Source organism: Pseudophryne corroboree, chromosome 1 (genome assembly GCF_028390025.1).
Source record: "Pseudophryne corroboree isolate aPseCor3 chromosome 1, aPseCor3.hap2, whole genome shotgun sequence".
In the NCBI taxonomy this organism is placed as follows: domain Eukaryota; kingdom Metazoa; phylum Chordata; class Amphibia; order Anura; family Myobatrachidae; genus Pseudophryne; species Pseudophryne corroboree.
Window position 1 is genome coordinate 886,344,640 of NC_086444.1, and position 15,390 is coordinate 886,360,029.

Here is a 15,390-nt window from a genome sequence, read left to right on the forward strand (position 1 = left end):
GAAAGATTCTGTAGAATATTAAGAATGGACTTTATCACTCTTCAATAGGCACACATTATTGGCATCTAGTAATATAATCATCACAAAGTAGTATCGCTACATGTCAGTTCTAAAGACTTTATTTCATCAGGAACTCAAATCCATCCTTCTTTGATAGGCACACAGTGATTAAATTAGACAAATAATAAATCAAACCTCTTTGACAAAAATAATTGAATGTGATTATTGAAGTAAGGTGATACTTAACGAATCTAAGAATTTACATCTTAAACACAGAGGAAACTAAAATATATTTCATCAAGATACCCTACAAGCCAAGTCTTTCAGTTCATGATTGCAGTAACACATATATTTTTCCACATTTTTTGTAATTGCACATCAAATTGTCATGTTTTATATATTTCGAGCAGTTTCCAATATGGCAACTTCAGTGTTCAGAGAATGGATAGCTCAGTCGGTAGAGCATCAGACTTTTACTCTGAGGGTCCAGGGTTCAAGTCCCTGTTCAGGCGAGTGTCTTTTAAACAATGGTGTTTTTGTTTGTGAAATGGACAATTTTGCAGAGTTTAAAATTATCCATTCCTGCAGGCAGCCATCTTTTAATTGTTGATGCTGATTATGTTCATTATTCAATGGGAAGGTTAATAGATTGGAAAGATTCTGTAGAATATTAAGAATGGACTTTATCACTCTTCAATAGGCACACATTATTGGCATCTAGTAATATAATCATCACAAAGTAGTATCGCTACATGTCAGTTCTAAAGACTTTATTTCATCAGGAACTCAAATCCTTCCTTCTTTGATAGGCACACAGTGATTAAATTAGACAAATAATAAATCAAACCTCTTTGACAAAAATAATTGAATGTGATTATTGAAGTGAGGTGATACTTAAAGCATCTAAGGATTTACAACTTAAACACAGAGGAAACTAAAATATATTTCATCAAGAGACCCTACAAGCCAAGTCTTTCAGTTCATGATTGCAGTAACACATATATTTTTCCACATTTTTTGTAATTGCACAGCAAATTGTCATGTTTTATATATTTCGAGCAGTTTCCAATATGGCAACTTCAGCACTCAGAGCCTGGATAGCTCAGTCGGTAGAGCGTCAGACTTTTAATCTGAGGGTCCAGGGTTCAAGTCCCTGTTCAGGTGAGTGTCTTTTAAACAATGGTCTTTTTGTTTGTGAAATGGACAATTTTGCAGAGTTTAAAATTATCCATCCTGCAGGCAGCCATCTTTTAATTGTTGATGCTTATGTTCATTATTCAATGGGAAGGTGAAAAGATTGGAAAGATTCTGTAGAATATTAAGAATGGACTTTATCACTCTTCAATAGGCACAAATTGTTAGCATCTAGTAATATAATCATCACAAAGTAGTATCGCTACATGTTAGTTCTAAAGACTTTATTTCATCAGGAACTCAAATCCATCCTTCTTTGATAGGCACACAGTGGTTTAATTAGACAAGTAATAAATCAAACCTCTTTGACAAAAATAATTGAATGTGATTATTGAAGTAAGGTGATACTTAATGAATCTAAGGATTTACATCTTAAACACAGAGGAAACTAAAATATATTTCATCAAGAGACCATACAAGCCAAGTCTTACAGTTCATGATTGCAGTAACACATATATTTTTCCACATTTTTTGTAATTGCACAGCAAATTGTCATGTTTTATATATTTCGAGCAGTTTCCAATATGGCAACTTCAGCACTCAGAGCCAGGATAACTCAGTCGGTAGAGCATCAGACTTTTAATCTGAGGGTCCAGGGTTCAAGTCCCTGTTCAGGCGAGTGTCTTTTAAACAATGGTTTTTTTGTTTGTGAAATGGACAATTTTGCAGAGTTTAAAATTATCCATTCCTGCAGGCAGCCATCTTTTAATTGTTGATGCTGATTATGTTCATTATTCAATGGGAAGGTGTATAGATTGGAAAGATTCTGTAGAATATTAAGAATGGACTTTATCACTCTTCAATAGGCACAAATTGTTAGCATCTAGTAATATAATCATCACAAAGTAGTATCGCTACATGTTAGTTCTAAAGACTTTATTTCATCAGGAACTCAAATCCATCCTTCTTTGATAGGCACACAGTGGTTTAATTAGACAAGTAATAAATCAAACCTCTTTGACAAAAATAATTGAATGTGATTATTGAAGTAAGGTGATACTTAACGAATCTAAGGATTTACATATTAAACACAGAGGAAACTAAAATATATTTCATCAAGATACCCTACAAGCCAAGTCTTTAAGTTCATGATTGCAGTAACACATATATTTTTCCACATTTTTTGTAATTGCACAGCAAATTGTCATGTTTTATATATTTCGAGCAGTTTCTAATATGGCAAATTCAGTACTCAGAGCCTGGATAGCTCAGTCGGTAGAGCTTCAGACTTTTAATCTGAGGGTCCAGGGTTCAAGACCCTGTTCAAGTGAGTGTCTTTTAAACAATGGTGTTTTTGTTTGTGAAATGGACAATTTTGCAGAGTATAAAATTATCCATTCCTGCAGGCAGCCATCTTTTAATTGTTGATGCTGATTATGTTCATTATTCAGTGGGAAGGTGTATAGATTGGAAAGATTCTGTAGAATATTAAGAATGGACTTTATCACTCTTCAATAGGCACACATTATTGGCATCTAGTAATATAATCATCACAAAGTAGTATCGCTACATGTCAGTTCTAAAGACTTTATTTCATCAGGAACTCAAATCCATCCTTCTTTGATAGGCACACAGTGATTAAATTAGACAAATAATAAATCAAACCTCTTTGACAAAAATAATTGAATGTGATTATTGAAGTAAGGTGATACTTAACGAATCTAAGAATTTACATCTTAAACACAGAGGAAACTAAAATATATTTCATCAAGATACCCTACAAGCCAAGTCTTTCAGTTCATGATTGCAGTAACACATATATTTTTCCACATTTTTTGTAATTGCACAGCAAATTGTCATGTTTTATATATTTCGAGCAGTTTCCAATATGGCAACTTCAGTGTTCAGAGAATGGATAGCTCAGTCGGTAGAGCATCAGCCTTTTAATCTGAGGGTCCAGAGTTCAAGTCCCTATTCAGGCGAGTGTCTTTTAAACAATGGTGTTTTTGTTTGTGAAATGGACAATTTTGCAGAGTTTAAAATTATCCATTCCTGCAGGCAGCCATCTTTTAATTGTTGATGCTGATTATGTTCATTATTCAATGGGAAGGTTAATAGATTGGAAAGATTCTGTAGAATATTAAGAATGGACTTTATCACTCTTCAATAGGCACACATTATTGGCATCTAGTAATATAATCATCACAAAGTAGTATCGCTACATGTCAGTTCTAAAGACTTTATTTAATCAGGAACTCAAATCCATCCTTCTTTGATAGGCACACAGTGATTAAATTAGACAAGTAATAAATCAAACTTCTTTGACAAAAATAATTGAATGTGATTATTGAAGTAAGGTTATACTTAACGAATCTAAGGATTTACATCTTAAACACAGAGGAAACTAAAATATATTTCATCAAGATACCCTACAAGCCAAGTCTTTCAGTTCATGATTGCAGTAACACATATATTTTTCCACATTTTTTGTAATTGCACAGCAAATTGTCATGTTTTATATATTTCGAGCAGTTTCCAATATGGCAACTTCAGGACTCAGAGCCTGGATAGCTCAGTCGGTAGAGCGTCAGACTTTTAATCTGAGGGTCCAGGGTTCAAGTCCCTGTTCAGGTGAGTGTCTTTTAAACAATGGTCTTTTTGTTTGTGAAATGGACAATTTTGCAGAGTTTAAAATTATCCATTCCTGCAGGCAGCCATCTTTTAATTGTTGATGCTTATGTTCATTATTCAATGGGAAGGTGAAAAGATTGGAAAGATTCTGTAGAATATTAAGAATGGACTTTATCACTCTTCAATAGGCACAAATTGTTGGCATCTAGTAATATAATCATCACAAAGTAGTATCGCTACATGTTAGTTCTAAAGACTTTATTTCATCAGGAACTCAAATCCATCCTTCTTTGATAGGCACACAGTGGTTAAATTAGACAAGTAATAAATCAAACCTCTTTGACAAAAATAATTGAATGTGATTATTGAAGTAAGGTGATACTTAATGAATCTAAGGATTTACATCTTAAACACAGAGGAAACTAAAATATATTTCATCAAGAGACCATACAAGCCAAGTCTTTCAGTTCATGATTGCAGTAACACATATATTTTTCCACATTTTTTGTAATTGCACAGCAAATTGTCATGTTTTATATATTTCGAGCAGTTTCCAATATGGCAACTTCAGCACTCAGAGCCAGGATAACTCAGTCGGTAGAGCAACAGACTTTTAATCTGAGGGTCCAGGGTTCAAGTCCCTGTTCAGGCGAGTGTCTTTTAAACAATGGTTTTTTTGTTTGTGAAATGGACAATTTTGCAGAGTTTAAAATTATCCATTCCTGCAGGCAGCCATCTTTTAATTGTTGATGCTGATTATGTTCATTATTCAATGGGAAGGTGTATAGATTGGAAAGATTCTGTAGAATATTAAGAATGGACTTTATCACTCTTCAATATGCACACATTATTGGCATCTAGTAATATAATCATCACAAAGTAGTATCGCTACATGTCAGTTCTAAAGACTTTATTTAATCAGGAACTCAAATCCATCCTTCTTTGATAGGCACACAGTGATTAAATTAGACAAGTAATAAATCAAACTTCTTTGACAAAAATAATTGAATGTGATTATTGAAGTAAGGTGATACTTAACGAATCTAAGGATTTACATCTTAAACACAGAGGAAACTAAAATATATTTCATCAAGATACCCTACAAGCCAAGTCTTTCAGTTCATGATTGCAGTTACACATATATTTTTCCACATTTTTTGTAATTGCACAGCAAATTGTCATGTTTTATATATTTCGAGCAGTTTCTAATATGGCAACTTCAGAGCTCAGAGCCTGGATAGCTCAGTCGGTAGAGCTTCAGACTTTTAATCTGAGGGTCCAGGGTTCAAGTTCCTGTTCAGGCGAGTGTCTTTTAAACAATGGTGTTTTTGTTTGTGAAATGGACAATTTTGCAGAGTATAAAATTATCCATTCCTACAGGTAGCCATCTTTTAATTGTTGATGCTGATTATGTTCATTATTCAATGGGAAGGTGAATAGATTGGAAAGATTCTGTAGAATATTAAGAATGGACTTTATCACTCTTCAATAGGCACACATTATTGGCATCTAGTAATATAATCATCACAAAGTAGTATCGCTACATGTCAGTTCTAAAGACTTTATTTCATCAGGAACTCAAATCCATCCTTCTTTGATAGGCACACAGTGATTAAATTAGACAAATAATAAATCAAACCTCTTTGACAAAAATAATTGAATGTGATTATTGAAGTAAGGTGATACTTAACGAATCTAAGAATTTACATCTTAAACACAGAGGAAACTAAAATATATTTCATCAAGATACCCTACAAGCCAAGTCTTTCAGTTCATGATTGCAGTAACACATATATTTTTCCACATTTTTTGTAATTGCACATCAAATTGTCATGTTTTATATATTTCGAGCAGTTTCCAATATGGCAACTTCAGCACTCAGAGCCTGGATAGCTCAGTCGGTAGAGCGTCAGACTTTTAATCTGAGGGTCCAGGGTTCAAGTCCCTGTTCAGGTGAGTGTCTTTTAAACAATGGTCTTTTTGTTTGTGAAATGGACAATTTTGCAGAGTTTAAAATTATCCATTCCTTCAGGCAGCCATCTTTTAATTGTTGATGCTTATGTTCATTATTCAATGGGAAGGTGAAAAGATTGGAAAGATTCTGTAGAATATTAAGAATGGACTTTATCACTCTTCAATAGGCACAAATTGTTGGCATCTAGTAATATAATCATCACAAAGTAGTATCGCTACATGTTAGTTCTAAAGACTTTATTTCATCAGGAACTCAAATCCATCCTTCTTTGATAGGCACACAGTGGTTAAATTAGACAAGTAATAAATCAAACCTCTTTGACAAAAATAATTGAATGTGATTATTGAAGTAAGGTGATACTTAATGAATCTAAGGATTTACATCTTAAACACAGAGGAAACTAAAATATATTTCATCAAGAGACCCTACAAGCCAAGTCTTTCAGTTCATGATTGCAGTAACACATATATTTTTCCACATTTTTTGTAATTGCACAGCAAATTGTCATGTTTTATATATTTCGAGCAGTTTTCCAATATGGCAACTTCAGCACTCAGAGCCAGGATAACTCAGTCGGTAGAGCATCAGACTTTTAATCTGAGGGTCCAGGGTTCAAGTCCCTGTTCAGGCGAGTGTCTTTTAAACAATGGTGTTTTTGTTTGTGAAATGGACAATTTTGCAGAGTTTAAAATTATCCATTCCTGCAGGCAGCCATCTTTTAATTGTTGATGAGGATTATGTTCATTATTCAATGGGAAGGTGTATAGATTGGAAAGATTCTGTAGAATATTAAGAATGGACTTTATCACTCTTCAATATGCACACATTATTGGCATCTAGTAATATAATCATCACAAAGTAGTATCGCTACATGTCAGTTCTAAAGACTTTATTTAATCAGGAACTCAAATCCATCCTTCTTTGATAGGCACACAGTGATTAAATTAGACAAGTAATAAATCAAACCTCTTTGACAAAAATAATTGAATGTGATTATTGAAGTAAGGTGATACTTAACGAATCTAAGGATTTACATCTTAAACACAGAGGAAACTAAAATATATTTCATCAAGATACCATACAAGCCAAGTCTTTAAGTTCATGATTGCAGTAACACATATATTTTTCCACATTTTTTGTAATTGCACAGCAAATTGTCATGTTTTATATATTTCGAGCAGTTTCTAATATGGCAACTTTAGTGCTCAGAGACTGGATAGCTCAGTCGGTAGAGCTTCAGACTTTTAATCTGAGGGTCCAGGGTTCAAGTTCCTGTTCAGGCGAGTGTCTTTTAAACAACGGTGTTTTTGTTTGTGAAATGGACAATTTTGCAGAGTATAAAATTATCCATTCCTGCAGGCAGACATCTTTTAATTGTTGATGCTGATTATGTTCATTATTCAATGGGAAGGTGAATAGATTGGAAAGATTCTGTAGAATATTAAGAATGGACTTTATCACTCTTCAATAGGCACACATTATTGGCATCTAGTAATATAATCATCACAAAGTAGTATTGCTACATGTCAGTTCTAAAGACTTTATTTCATCAGGAACTCAACTTCATCCTTCTTTGATAGGCACACAGAGATTAAATTAGACAAGTAATAAATCAAACCTCTTTGACAAAAATAATTGAATGTGATTATTGAAGTAAGGTGATACTGAACGAATCTAAGGATTTACATCTTAAACACAGAGGAAACTAAAATATATTTCATCAAGATACCCTACAAGCCAAGTCTTTCAGTTCATGATTGCAGTAACATATATTTTTCCACATTTTTTGTAATTGCACAGCAAATTGTCATGTTTTATATATTTCGAGCAGTTTCTAATATGGCAACTTCAGAGCTCAGAGCCTGGATAGCTCAGTCGGTAGAGCTTCAGACTTTTAATCTGAGGGTCCAGGGTTCAAGTTCCTGTTCAGGCGAGTGTCTTTTAAACAATGGTGTTTTTGTTTGTGAAATGGACAATTTTGCAGAGTATAAAATTATCCATTCCTACAGGTAGCCATCTTTTAATTGTTGATGCTGATTATGTTCATTATTCAATGGGAAGGTGAATAGATTGGAAAGATTCTGTAGAATATTAAGAATGGACTTTATCACTCTTCAATAGGCACACATTATTGGCATCTAGTAATATAATCATCACAAAGTAGTATCGCTACATGTCAGTTCTAAAGACTTTATTTCATCAGGAACTCAAATCCATCCTTCTTTGATAGGCACACAGTGATTAAATTAGACAAATAATAAATCAAACCTCTTTGACAAAAATAATTGAATGTGATTATTGAAGTAAGGTGATACTTAACGAATCTAAGAATTTACATCTTAAACACAGAGGAAACTAAAATATATTTCATCAAGATACCCTACAAGCCAAGTCTTTCAGTTCATGATTGCAGTAACACATATATTTTTCCACATTTTTTGTAATTGCACATCAAATTGTCATGTTTTATATATTTCGAGCAGTTTCCAATATGGCAACTTCAGTGTTCAGAGAATGGATAGCTCAGTCGGTAGAGCATCAGCCTTTTAATCTGAGGGTCCAGGGTTCAAGTCCCTATTCAGGCGAGTGTCTTTTAAACAATGGTGTTTTTGTTTGTGAAATGGACAATTTTGCAGAGTTTAAAATTATCCATTCCTGCAGGCAGCCATCTTTTAATTGTTGATGCTGATTATGTTCATTATTCAATGGGAAGGTTAATAGATTGGAAAGATTCTGTAGAATATTAAGAATGGACTTTATCACTCTTCAATAGGCACACATTATTGGCATCTAGTAATATAATCATCACAAAGTAGTATCGCTACATGTCAGTTCTAAAGACTTTATTTAATCAGGAACTCAAATCCATCCTTCTTTGATAGGCACACAGTGATTAAATTAGACAAGTAATAAATCAAACTTCTTTGACAAAAATAATTGAATGTGATTATTGAAGTAAGGTTATACTTAACGAATCTAAGGATTTACATCTTAAACACAGAGGAAACTAAAATATATTTCATCAAGATACCCTACAAGCCAAGTCTTTCAGTTCATGATTGCAGTAACACATATATTTTTCCACATTTTTTGTAATTGCACAGCAAATTGTCATGTTTTATATATTTCGAGCAGTTTCCAATATGGCAACTTCAGCACTCAGAGCCTGGATAGCTCAGTCGGTAGAGCGTCAGACTTTTAATCTGAGGGTCCAGGGTTCAAGTCCCTGTTCAGGTGAGTGTCTTTTAAACAATGGTCTTTTTGTTTGTGAAATGGACAATTTTGCAGAGTTTAAAATTATCCATTCCTGCAGGCAGCCATCTTTTAATTGTTGATGCTTATGTTCATTATTCAATGGGAAGGTGAAAAGATTGGAAAGATTCTGTAGAATATTAAGAATGGACTTTATCACTCTTCAATAGGCACAAATTGTTGGCATCTAGTAATATAATCATCACAAAGTAGTATCGCTACATGTTAGTTCTAAAGACTTTATTTCATCAGGAACTCAAATCCATCCTTCTTTGATAGGCACACAGTGGTTAAATTAGACAAGTAATAAATCAAACCTCTTTGACAAAAATAATTGAAAGTGATTATTGAAGTAAGGTGATACTTAATGAATCTAAGGATTTACATCTTAAACACAGAGGAAACTAAAATATATTTCATCAAGAGACCCTACAAGCCAAGTCTTTCAGTTCATGATTGCAGTAACACATATATTTTTCCACATTTTTTGTAATTGCACAGCAAATTGTCATGTTTTATATATTTCGAGCAGTTTCCAATATGGCAACTTCAGCACTCAGAGCCAGGATAACTCAGTCGGTAGAGCATCAGACTTTTAATCTGAGGGTCCAGGGTTCAAGTCCCTGTTCAGGCGAGTGTCTTTTAAACAATGGTTTTTTTGTTTGTGAAATGGACAATTTTGCAGAGTTTAAAATTATCCATTCCTGCAGGCAGCCATCTTTTAATTGTTGATGCTGATTATGTTCATTATTCAATGGGAAGGTATATAGATTGGAAAGATTCTGTAGAATATTAAGAATGGACTTTATCACTCTTCAATATGCACACATTATTGGCATCTAGTAATGTAATCATCACAAAGTAGTATCGCTACATGTCAGTTCTAAAGACTTTATTTAATCAGGAACTCAAATCCATCCTTCTTTGATAGGCACACAGTGATTAAATTAGACAAGTAATAAATCAAACCTCTTTGACAAAATAATTGAATGTGATTATTGAAGTAAGGTGATACTTAACGAATCTAAGGATTTACATCTTAAACACAGAGGAAACTAAAATATATTTCATCAAGAGACCATACAAGCCAAGTCTTTCAGTTCATGATTGCAGTAACACATATATTTTTCCACATTTTTTGTAATTGCACAGCAAATTGTCATGTTTTATATATTTCGAGCAGTTTCCAATATGGCAACTTCAGCACTCAGAGCCAGGATAACTCAGTCGGTAGAGCAACAGACTTTTAATCTGAGGGTCCAGGGTTCAAGTCCCTGTTCAGGCGAGTGTCTTTTAAACAATGGTTTTTTTGTTTGTGAAATGGACAATTTTGCAGAGTTTAAAATTATCCATTCCTGCAGGCAGCCATCTTTTAATTGTTGATGCTGATTATGTTCATTATTCAATGGGAAGGTGTATAGATTGGAAAGATTCTGTAGAATATTAAGAATGGACTTTATCACTCTTCAATATGCACACATTATTGGCATCTAGTAATATAATCATCACAAAGTAGTATCGCTACATGTCAGTTCTAAAGACTTTATTTAATCAGGAACTCAAATCCATCCTTCTTTGATAGGCACACAGTGATTAAATTAGACAAGTAATAAATCAAACTTCTTTGACAAAAATAATTGAATGTGATTATTGAAGTAAGGTGATACTTAACGAATCTAAGGATTTACATCTTAAACACAGAGGAAACTAAAATATATTTCATCAAGATACCCTACAAGCCAAGTCTTTCAGTTCATGATTGCAGTTACACATATATTTTTCCACATTTTTTGTAATTGCACAGCAAATTGTCATGTTTTATATATTTCGAGCAGTTTCTAATATGGCAACTTCAGAGCTCAGAGCCTGGATAGCTCAGTCGGTAGAGCTTCAGACTTTTAATCTGAGGGTTCAGGGTTCAAGTTCCTGTTCAGGCGAGTGTCTTTTAAACAATGGTGTTTTTGTTTGTGAAATGGACAATTTTGCAGAGTATAAAATTATCCATTCCTACAGGTAGCCATCTTTTAATTGTTGATGCTGATTATGTTCATTATTCAATGGGAAGGTGAATAGATTGGAAAGATTCTGTAGAATATTAAGAATGGACTTTATCACTCTTCAATAGGCACACATTATTGGCATCTAGTAATATAATCATCACAAAGTAGTATCGCTACATGTCAGTTCTAAAGACTTTATTTCATCAGGAACTCAAATCCATCCTTCTTTGATAGGCACACAGTGATTAAATTAGACAAATAATAAATCAAACCTCTTTGACAAAAATAATTGAATGTGATTATTGAAGTAAGGTGATACTTAACGAATCTAAGAATTTACATCTTAAACACAGAGGAAACTAAAATATATTTCATCAAGATACCCTACAAGCCAAGTCTTTCAGTTCATGATTGCAGTAACACATATATTTTTCCACATTTTTTGTAATTGCACATCAAATTGTCATGTTTTATATATTTCGAGCAGTTTCCAATATGGCAACTTCAGCACTCAGAGCCTGGATAGCTCAGTCGGTAGAGCGTCAGACTTTTAATCTGAGGGTCCAGGGTTCAAGTCCCTGTTCAGGTGAGTGTCTTTTAAACAATGGTCTTTTTGTTTGTGAAATGGACAATTTTGCAGAGTTTAAAATTATCCATTCCTTCAGGCAGCCATCTTTTAATTGTTGATGCTTATGTTCATTATTCAATGGGAAGGTGAAAAGATTGGAAAGATTCTGTAGAATATTAAGAATGGACTTTATCACTCTTCAATAGGCACAAATTGTTGGCATCTAGTAATATAATCATCACAAAGTAGTATCGCTACATGTTAGTTCTAAAGACTTTATTTCATCAGGAACTCAAATCCATCCTTCTTTGATAGGCACACAGTGGTTAAATTAGACAAGTAATAAATCAAACCTCTTTGACAAAAATAATTGAATGTGATTATTGAAGTAAGGTGATACTTAATGAATCTAAGGATTTACATCTTAAACACAGAGGAAACTAAAATATATTTCATCAAGAGACCCTACAAGCCAAGTCTTTCAGTTCATGATTGCAGTAACACATATATTTTTCCACATTTTTTGTAATTGCACAGCAAATTGTCATGTTTTATATATTTCGAGCAGTTTTCCAATATGGCAACTTCAGCACTCAGAGCCAGGATAACTCAGTCGGTAGAGCATCAGACTTTTAATCTGAGGGTCCAGGGTTCAAGTCCCTGTTCAGGCGAGTGTCTTTTAAACAATGGTGTTTTTGTTTGTGAAATGGACAATTTTGCAGAGTTTAAAATTATCCATTCCTGCAGGCAGCCATCTTTTAATTGTTGATGAGGATTATGTTCATTATTCAATGGGAAGGTGTATAGATTGGAAAGATTCTGTAGAATATTAAGAATGGACTTTATCACTCTTCAATATGCACACATTATTGGCATCTAGTAATATAATCATCACAAAGTAGTATCGCTACATGTCAGTTCTAAAGACTTTATTTAATCAGGAACTCAAATCCATCCTTCTTTGATAGGCACACAGTGATTAAATTAGACAAGTAATAAATCAAACCTCTTTGACAAAAATAATTGAATGTGATTATTGAAGTAAGGTGATACTTAACGAATCTAAGGATTTACATCTTAAACACAGAGGAAACTAAAATATATTTCATCAAGATACCATACAAGCCAAGTCTTTAAGTTCATGATTGCAGTAACACATATATTTTTCCACATTTTTTGTAATTGCACAGCAAATTGTCATGTTTTATATATTTCGAGCAGTTTCTAATATGGCAACTTTAGTGCTCAGAGACTGGATAGCTCAGTCGGTAGAGCTTCAGACTTTTAATCTGAGGGTCCAGGGTTCAAGTTCCTGTTCAGGCGAGTGTCTTTTAAACAACGGTGTTTTTGTTTGTGAAATGGACAATTTTGCAGAGTATAAAATTATCCATTCCTGCAGGCAGACATCTTTTAATTGTTGATGCTGATTATGTTCATTATTCAATGGGAAGGTGAATAGATTGGAAAGATTCTGTAGAATATTAAGAATGGACTTTATCACTCTTCAATAGGCACACATTATTGGCATCTAGTAATATAATCATCACAAAGTAGTATTGCTACATGTCAGTTCTAAAGACTTTATTTCATCAGGAACTCAACTTCATCCTTCTTTGATAGGCACACAGAGATTAAATTAGACAAGTAATAAATCAAACCTCTTTGACAAAAATAATTGAATGTGATTATTGAAGTAAGGTGATACTGAACGAATCTAAGGATTTACATCTTAAACACAGAGGAAACTAAAATATATTTCATCAAGATACCCTACAAGCCAAGTCTTTCAGTTCATGATTGCAGTAACATATATTTTTCCACATTTTTTGTAATTGCACAGCAAATTGTCATGTTTTATATATTTCGAGCAGTTTCTAATATGGCAACTTCAGAGCTCAGAGCCTGGATAGCTCAGTCGGTAGAGCTTCAGACTTTTAATCTGAGGGTCCAGGGTTCAAGTTCCTGATCAGGCGAGTGTCTTTTAAACAATGGTGTTTTTGTTTGTGAAATGGACAATTTTGCAGAGTATAAAATTATCCATTCCTACAGGTAGCCATCTTTTAATTGTTGATGCTGATTATGTTCATTATTCAATGGGAAGGTGAATAGATTGGAAAGATTCTGTAGAATATTAAGAATGGACTTTATCACTCTTCAATAGGCACACATTATTGGCATCTAGTAATATAATCATCACAAAGTAGTATCGCTACATGTCAGTTCTAAAGACTTTATTTCATCAGGAACTCAAATCCATCCTTCTTTGATAGGCACACAGTGATTAAATTAGACAAATAATAAATCAAACCTCTTTGACAAAAATAATTGAATGTGATTATTGAAGTAAGGTGATACTTAACGAATCTAAGAATTTACATCTTAAACACAGAGGAAACTAAAATATATTTCATCAAGATACCCTACAAGCCAAGTCTTTCAGTTCATGATTGCAGTAACACATATATTTTTCCACATTTTTTGTAATTGCACATCAAATTGTCATGTTTTATATATTTCGAGCAGTTTCCAATATGGCAACGTCAGTGTTCAGAGAATGGATAGCTCAGTCGGTAGAGCATCAGCCTTTTAATCTGAGGGTCCAGGGTTCAAGTCCCTATTCAGGCGAGTGTCTTTTAAACAATGGTGTTTTTGTTTGTGAAATGGACAATTTTGCAGAGTTTAAAATTATCCATTCCTGCAGGCAGCCATCTTTTAATTGTTGATGCTTATGTTCATTATTCAATGGGAAGGTGAAAAGATTGGAAAGATTCTGTAGAATATTAAGAATGGACTTTATCACTCTTCAATAGGCACAAATTGTTGGCATCTAGTAATATAATCATCACAAAGTAGTATCGCTACATGTTAGTTCTAAAGACTTTATTTCATCAGGAACTCAAATCCATCCTTCTTTGATAGGCACACAGTGGTTAAATTAGACAAGTAATAAATCAAACCTCTTTGACAAAAATAATTGAAAGTGATTATTGAAGTAAGGTGATACTTAATGAATCTAAGGATTTACATCTTAAACACAGAGGAAACTAAAATATATTTCATCAAGAGACCCTACAAGCCAAGTCTTTCAGTTCATGATTGCAGTAACACATATATTTTTCCACATTTTTTGTAATTGCACAGCAAATTGTCATGTTTTATATATTTCGAGCAGTTTCCAATATGGCAACTTCAGCACTCAGAGCCAGGATAACTCAGTCGGTAGAGCATCAGACTTTTAATCTGAGGGTCCAGGGTTCAAGTCCCTGTTCAGGCGAGTGTCTTTTAAACAATGGTTTTTTTGTTTGTGAAATGGACAATTTTGCAGAGTTTAAAATTATCCATTCCTGCAGGCAGCCATCTTTTAATTGTTGATGCTGATTATGTTCATTATTCAATGGGAAGGTATATAGATTGGAAAGATTCTGTAGAATATTAAGAATGGACTTTATCACTCTTCAATATGCACACATTATTGGCATCTAGTAATGTAATCATCACAAAGTAGTATCGCTACATGTCAGTTCTAAAGACTTTATTTAATCAGGAACTCAAATCCATCCTTCTTTGATAGGCACACAGTGATTAAATTAGACAAGTAATAAATCAAACCTCTTTGACAAAATAATTGAATGTGATTATTGAAGTAAGGTGATACTTAACGAATCTAAGGATTTACATCTTAAACACAGAGGAAACTAAAATATATTTCATCAAGAGACCCTACAAGCCAAGTCTTTTAGTTCATGATAGCAGTAACACATATATTTTTCCACATTTTTTGTAATTGAACAGCAAATTGTCATGTTTTATATATATTTCGTGCAGTTTCC

At 33.4% G+C, this 15,390-nt stretch overlaps 9 non-coding genes across 9 annotated transcripts; all 9 read left to right on the forward strand.

Annotated features, from left to right (window-relative positions):
• The first annotated feature begins 1,091 nt into the window (after positions 1-1,091).
• On the forward strand, positions 1,092-1,164 carry TRNAK-UUU (transfer RNA lysine (anticodon UUU)). Its single transcript has one exon. It is a non-coding gene; the product is annotated as a tRNA-Lys (tRNA).
• A 1,227-nt stretch (positions 1,165-2,391) lies between these two features.
• TRNAK-UUU (transfer RNA lysine (anticodon UUU)) lies at positions 2,392-2,464 on the forward strand. The gene has a single exon. It is a non-coding gene; the product is annotated as a tRNA-Lys (tRNA).
• A 1,231-nt stretch (positions 2,465-3,695) lies between these two features.
• Positions 3,696-3,768, forward strand: TRNAK-UUU (transfer RNA lysine (anticodon UUU)). The gene has a single exon. It is a non-coding gene; the product is annotated as a tRNA-Lys (tRNA).
• A 1,228-nt stretch (positions 3,769-4,996) lies between these two features.
• TRNAK-UUU (transfer RNA lysine (anticodon UUU)) lies at positions 4,997-5,069 on the forward strand. Its single transcript has one exon. It is a non-coding gene; the product is annotated as a tRNA-Lys (tRNA).
• Positions 5,070-5,648: 579 nt separating this feature from the next.
• TRNAK-UUU (transfer RNA lysine (anticodon UUU)) lies at positions 5,649-5,721 on the forward strand. Its single transcript has one exon. It is a non-coding gene; the product is annotated as a tRNA-Lys (tRNA).
• Positions 5,722-7,600: 1,879 nt separating this feature from the next.
• TRNAK-UUU (transfer RNA lysine (anticodon UUU)) lies at positions 7,601-7,673 on the forward strand. Its single transcript has one exon. It is a non-coding gene; the product is annotated as a tRNA-Lys (tRNA).
• Positions 7,674-8,904: 1,231 nt separating this feature from the next.
• On the forward strand, positions 8,905-8,977 carry TRNAK-UUU (transfer RNA lysine (anticodon UUU)). Its single transcript has one exon. It is a non-coding gene; the product is annotated as a tRNA-Lys (tRNA).
• Positions 8,978-10,856: 1,879 nt separating this feature from the next.
• TRNAK-UUU (transfer RNA lysine (anticodon UUU)) lies at positions 10,857-10,929 on the forward strand. The gene has a single exon. It is a non-coding gene; the product is annotated as a tRNA-Lys (tRNA).
• A 579-nt stretch (positions 10,930-11,508) lies between these two features.
• TRNAK-UUU (transfer RNA lysine (anticodon UUU)) lies at positions 11,509-11,581 on the forward strand. Its single transcript has one exon. It is a non-coding gene; the product is annotated as a tRNA-Lys (tRNA).
• Positions 11,582-15,390: the final 3,809 nt, after the last annotated feature.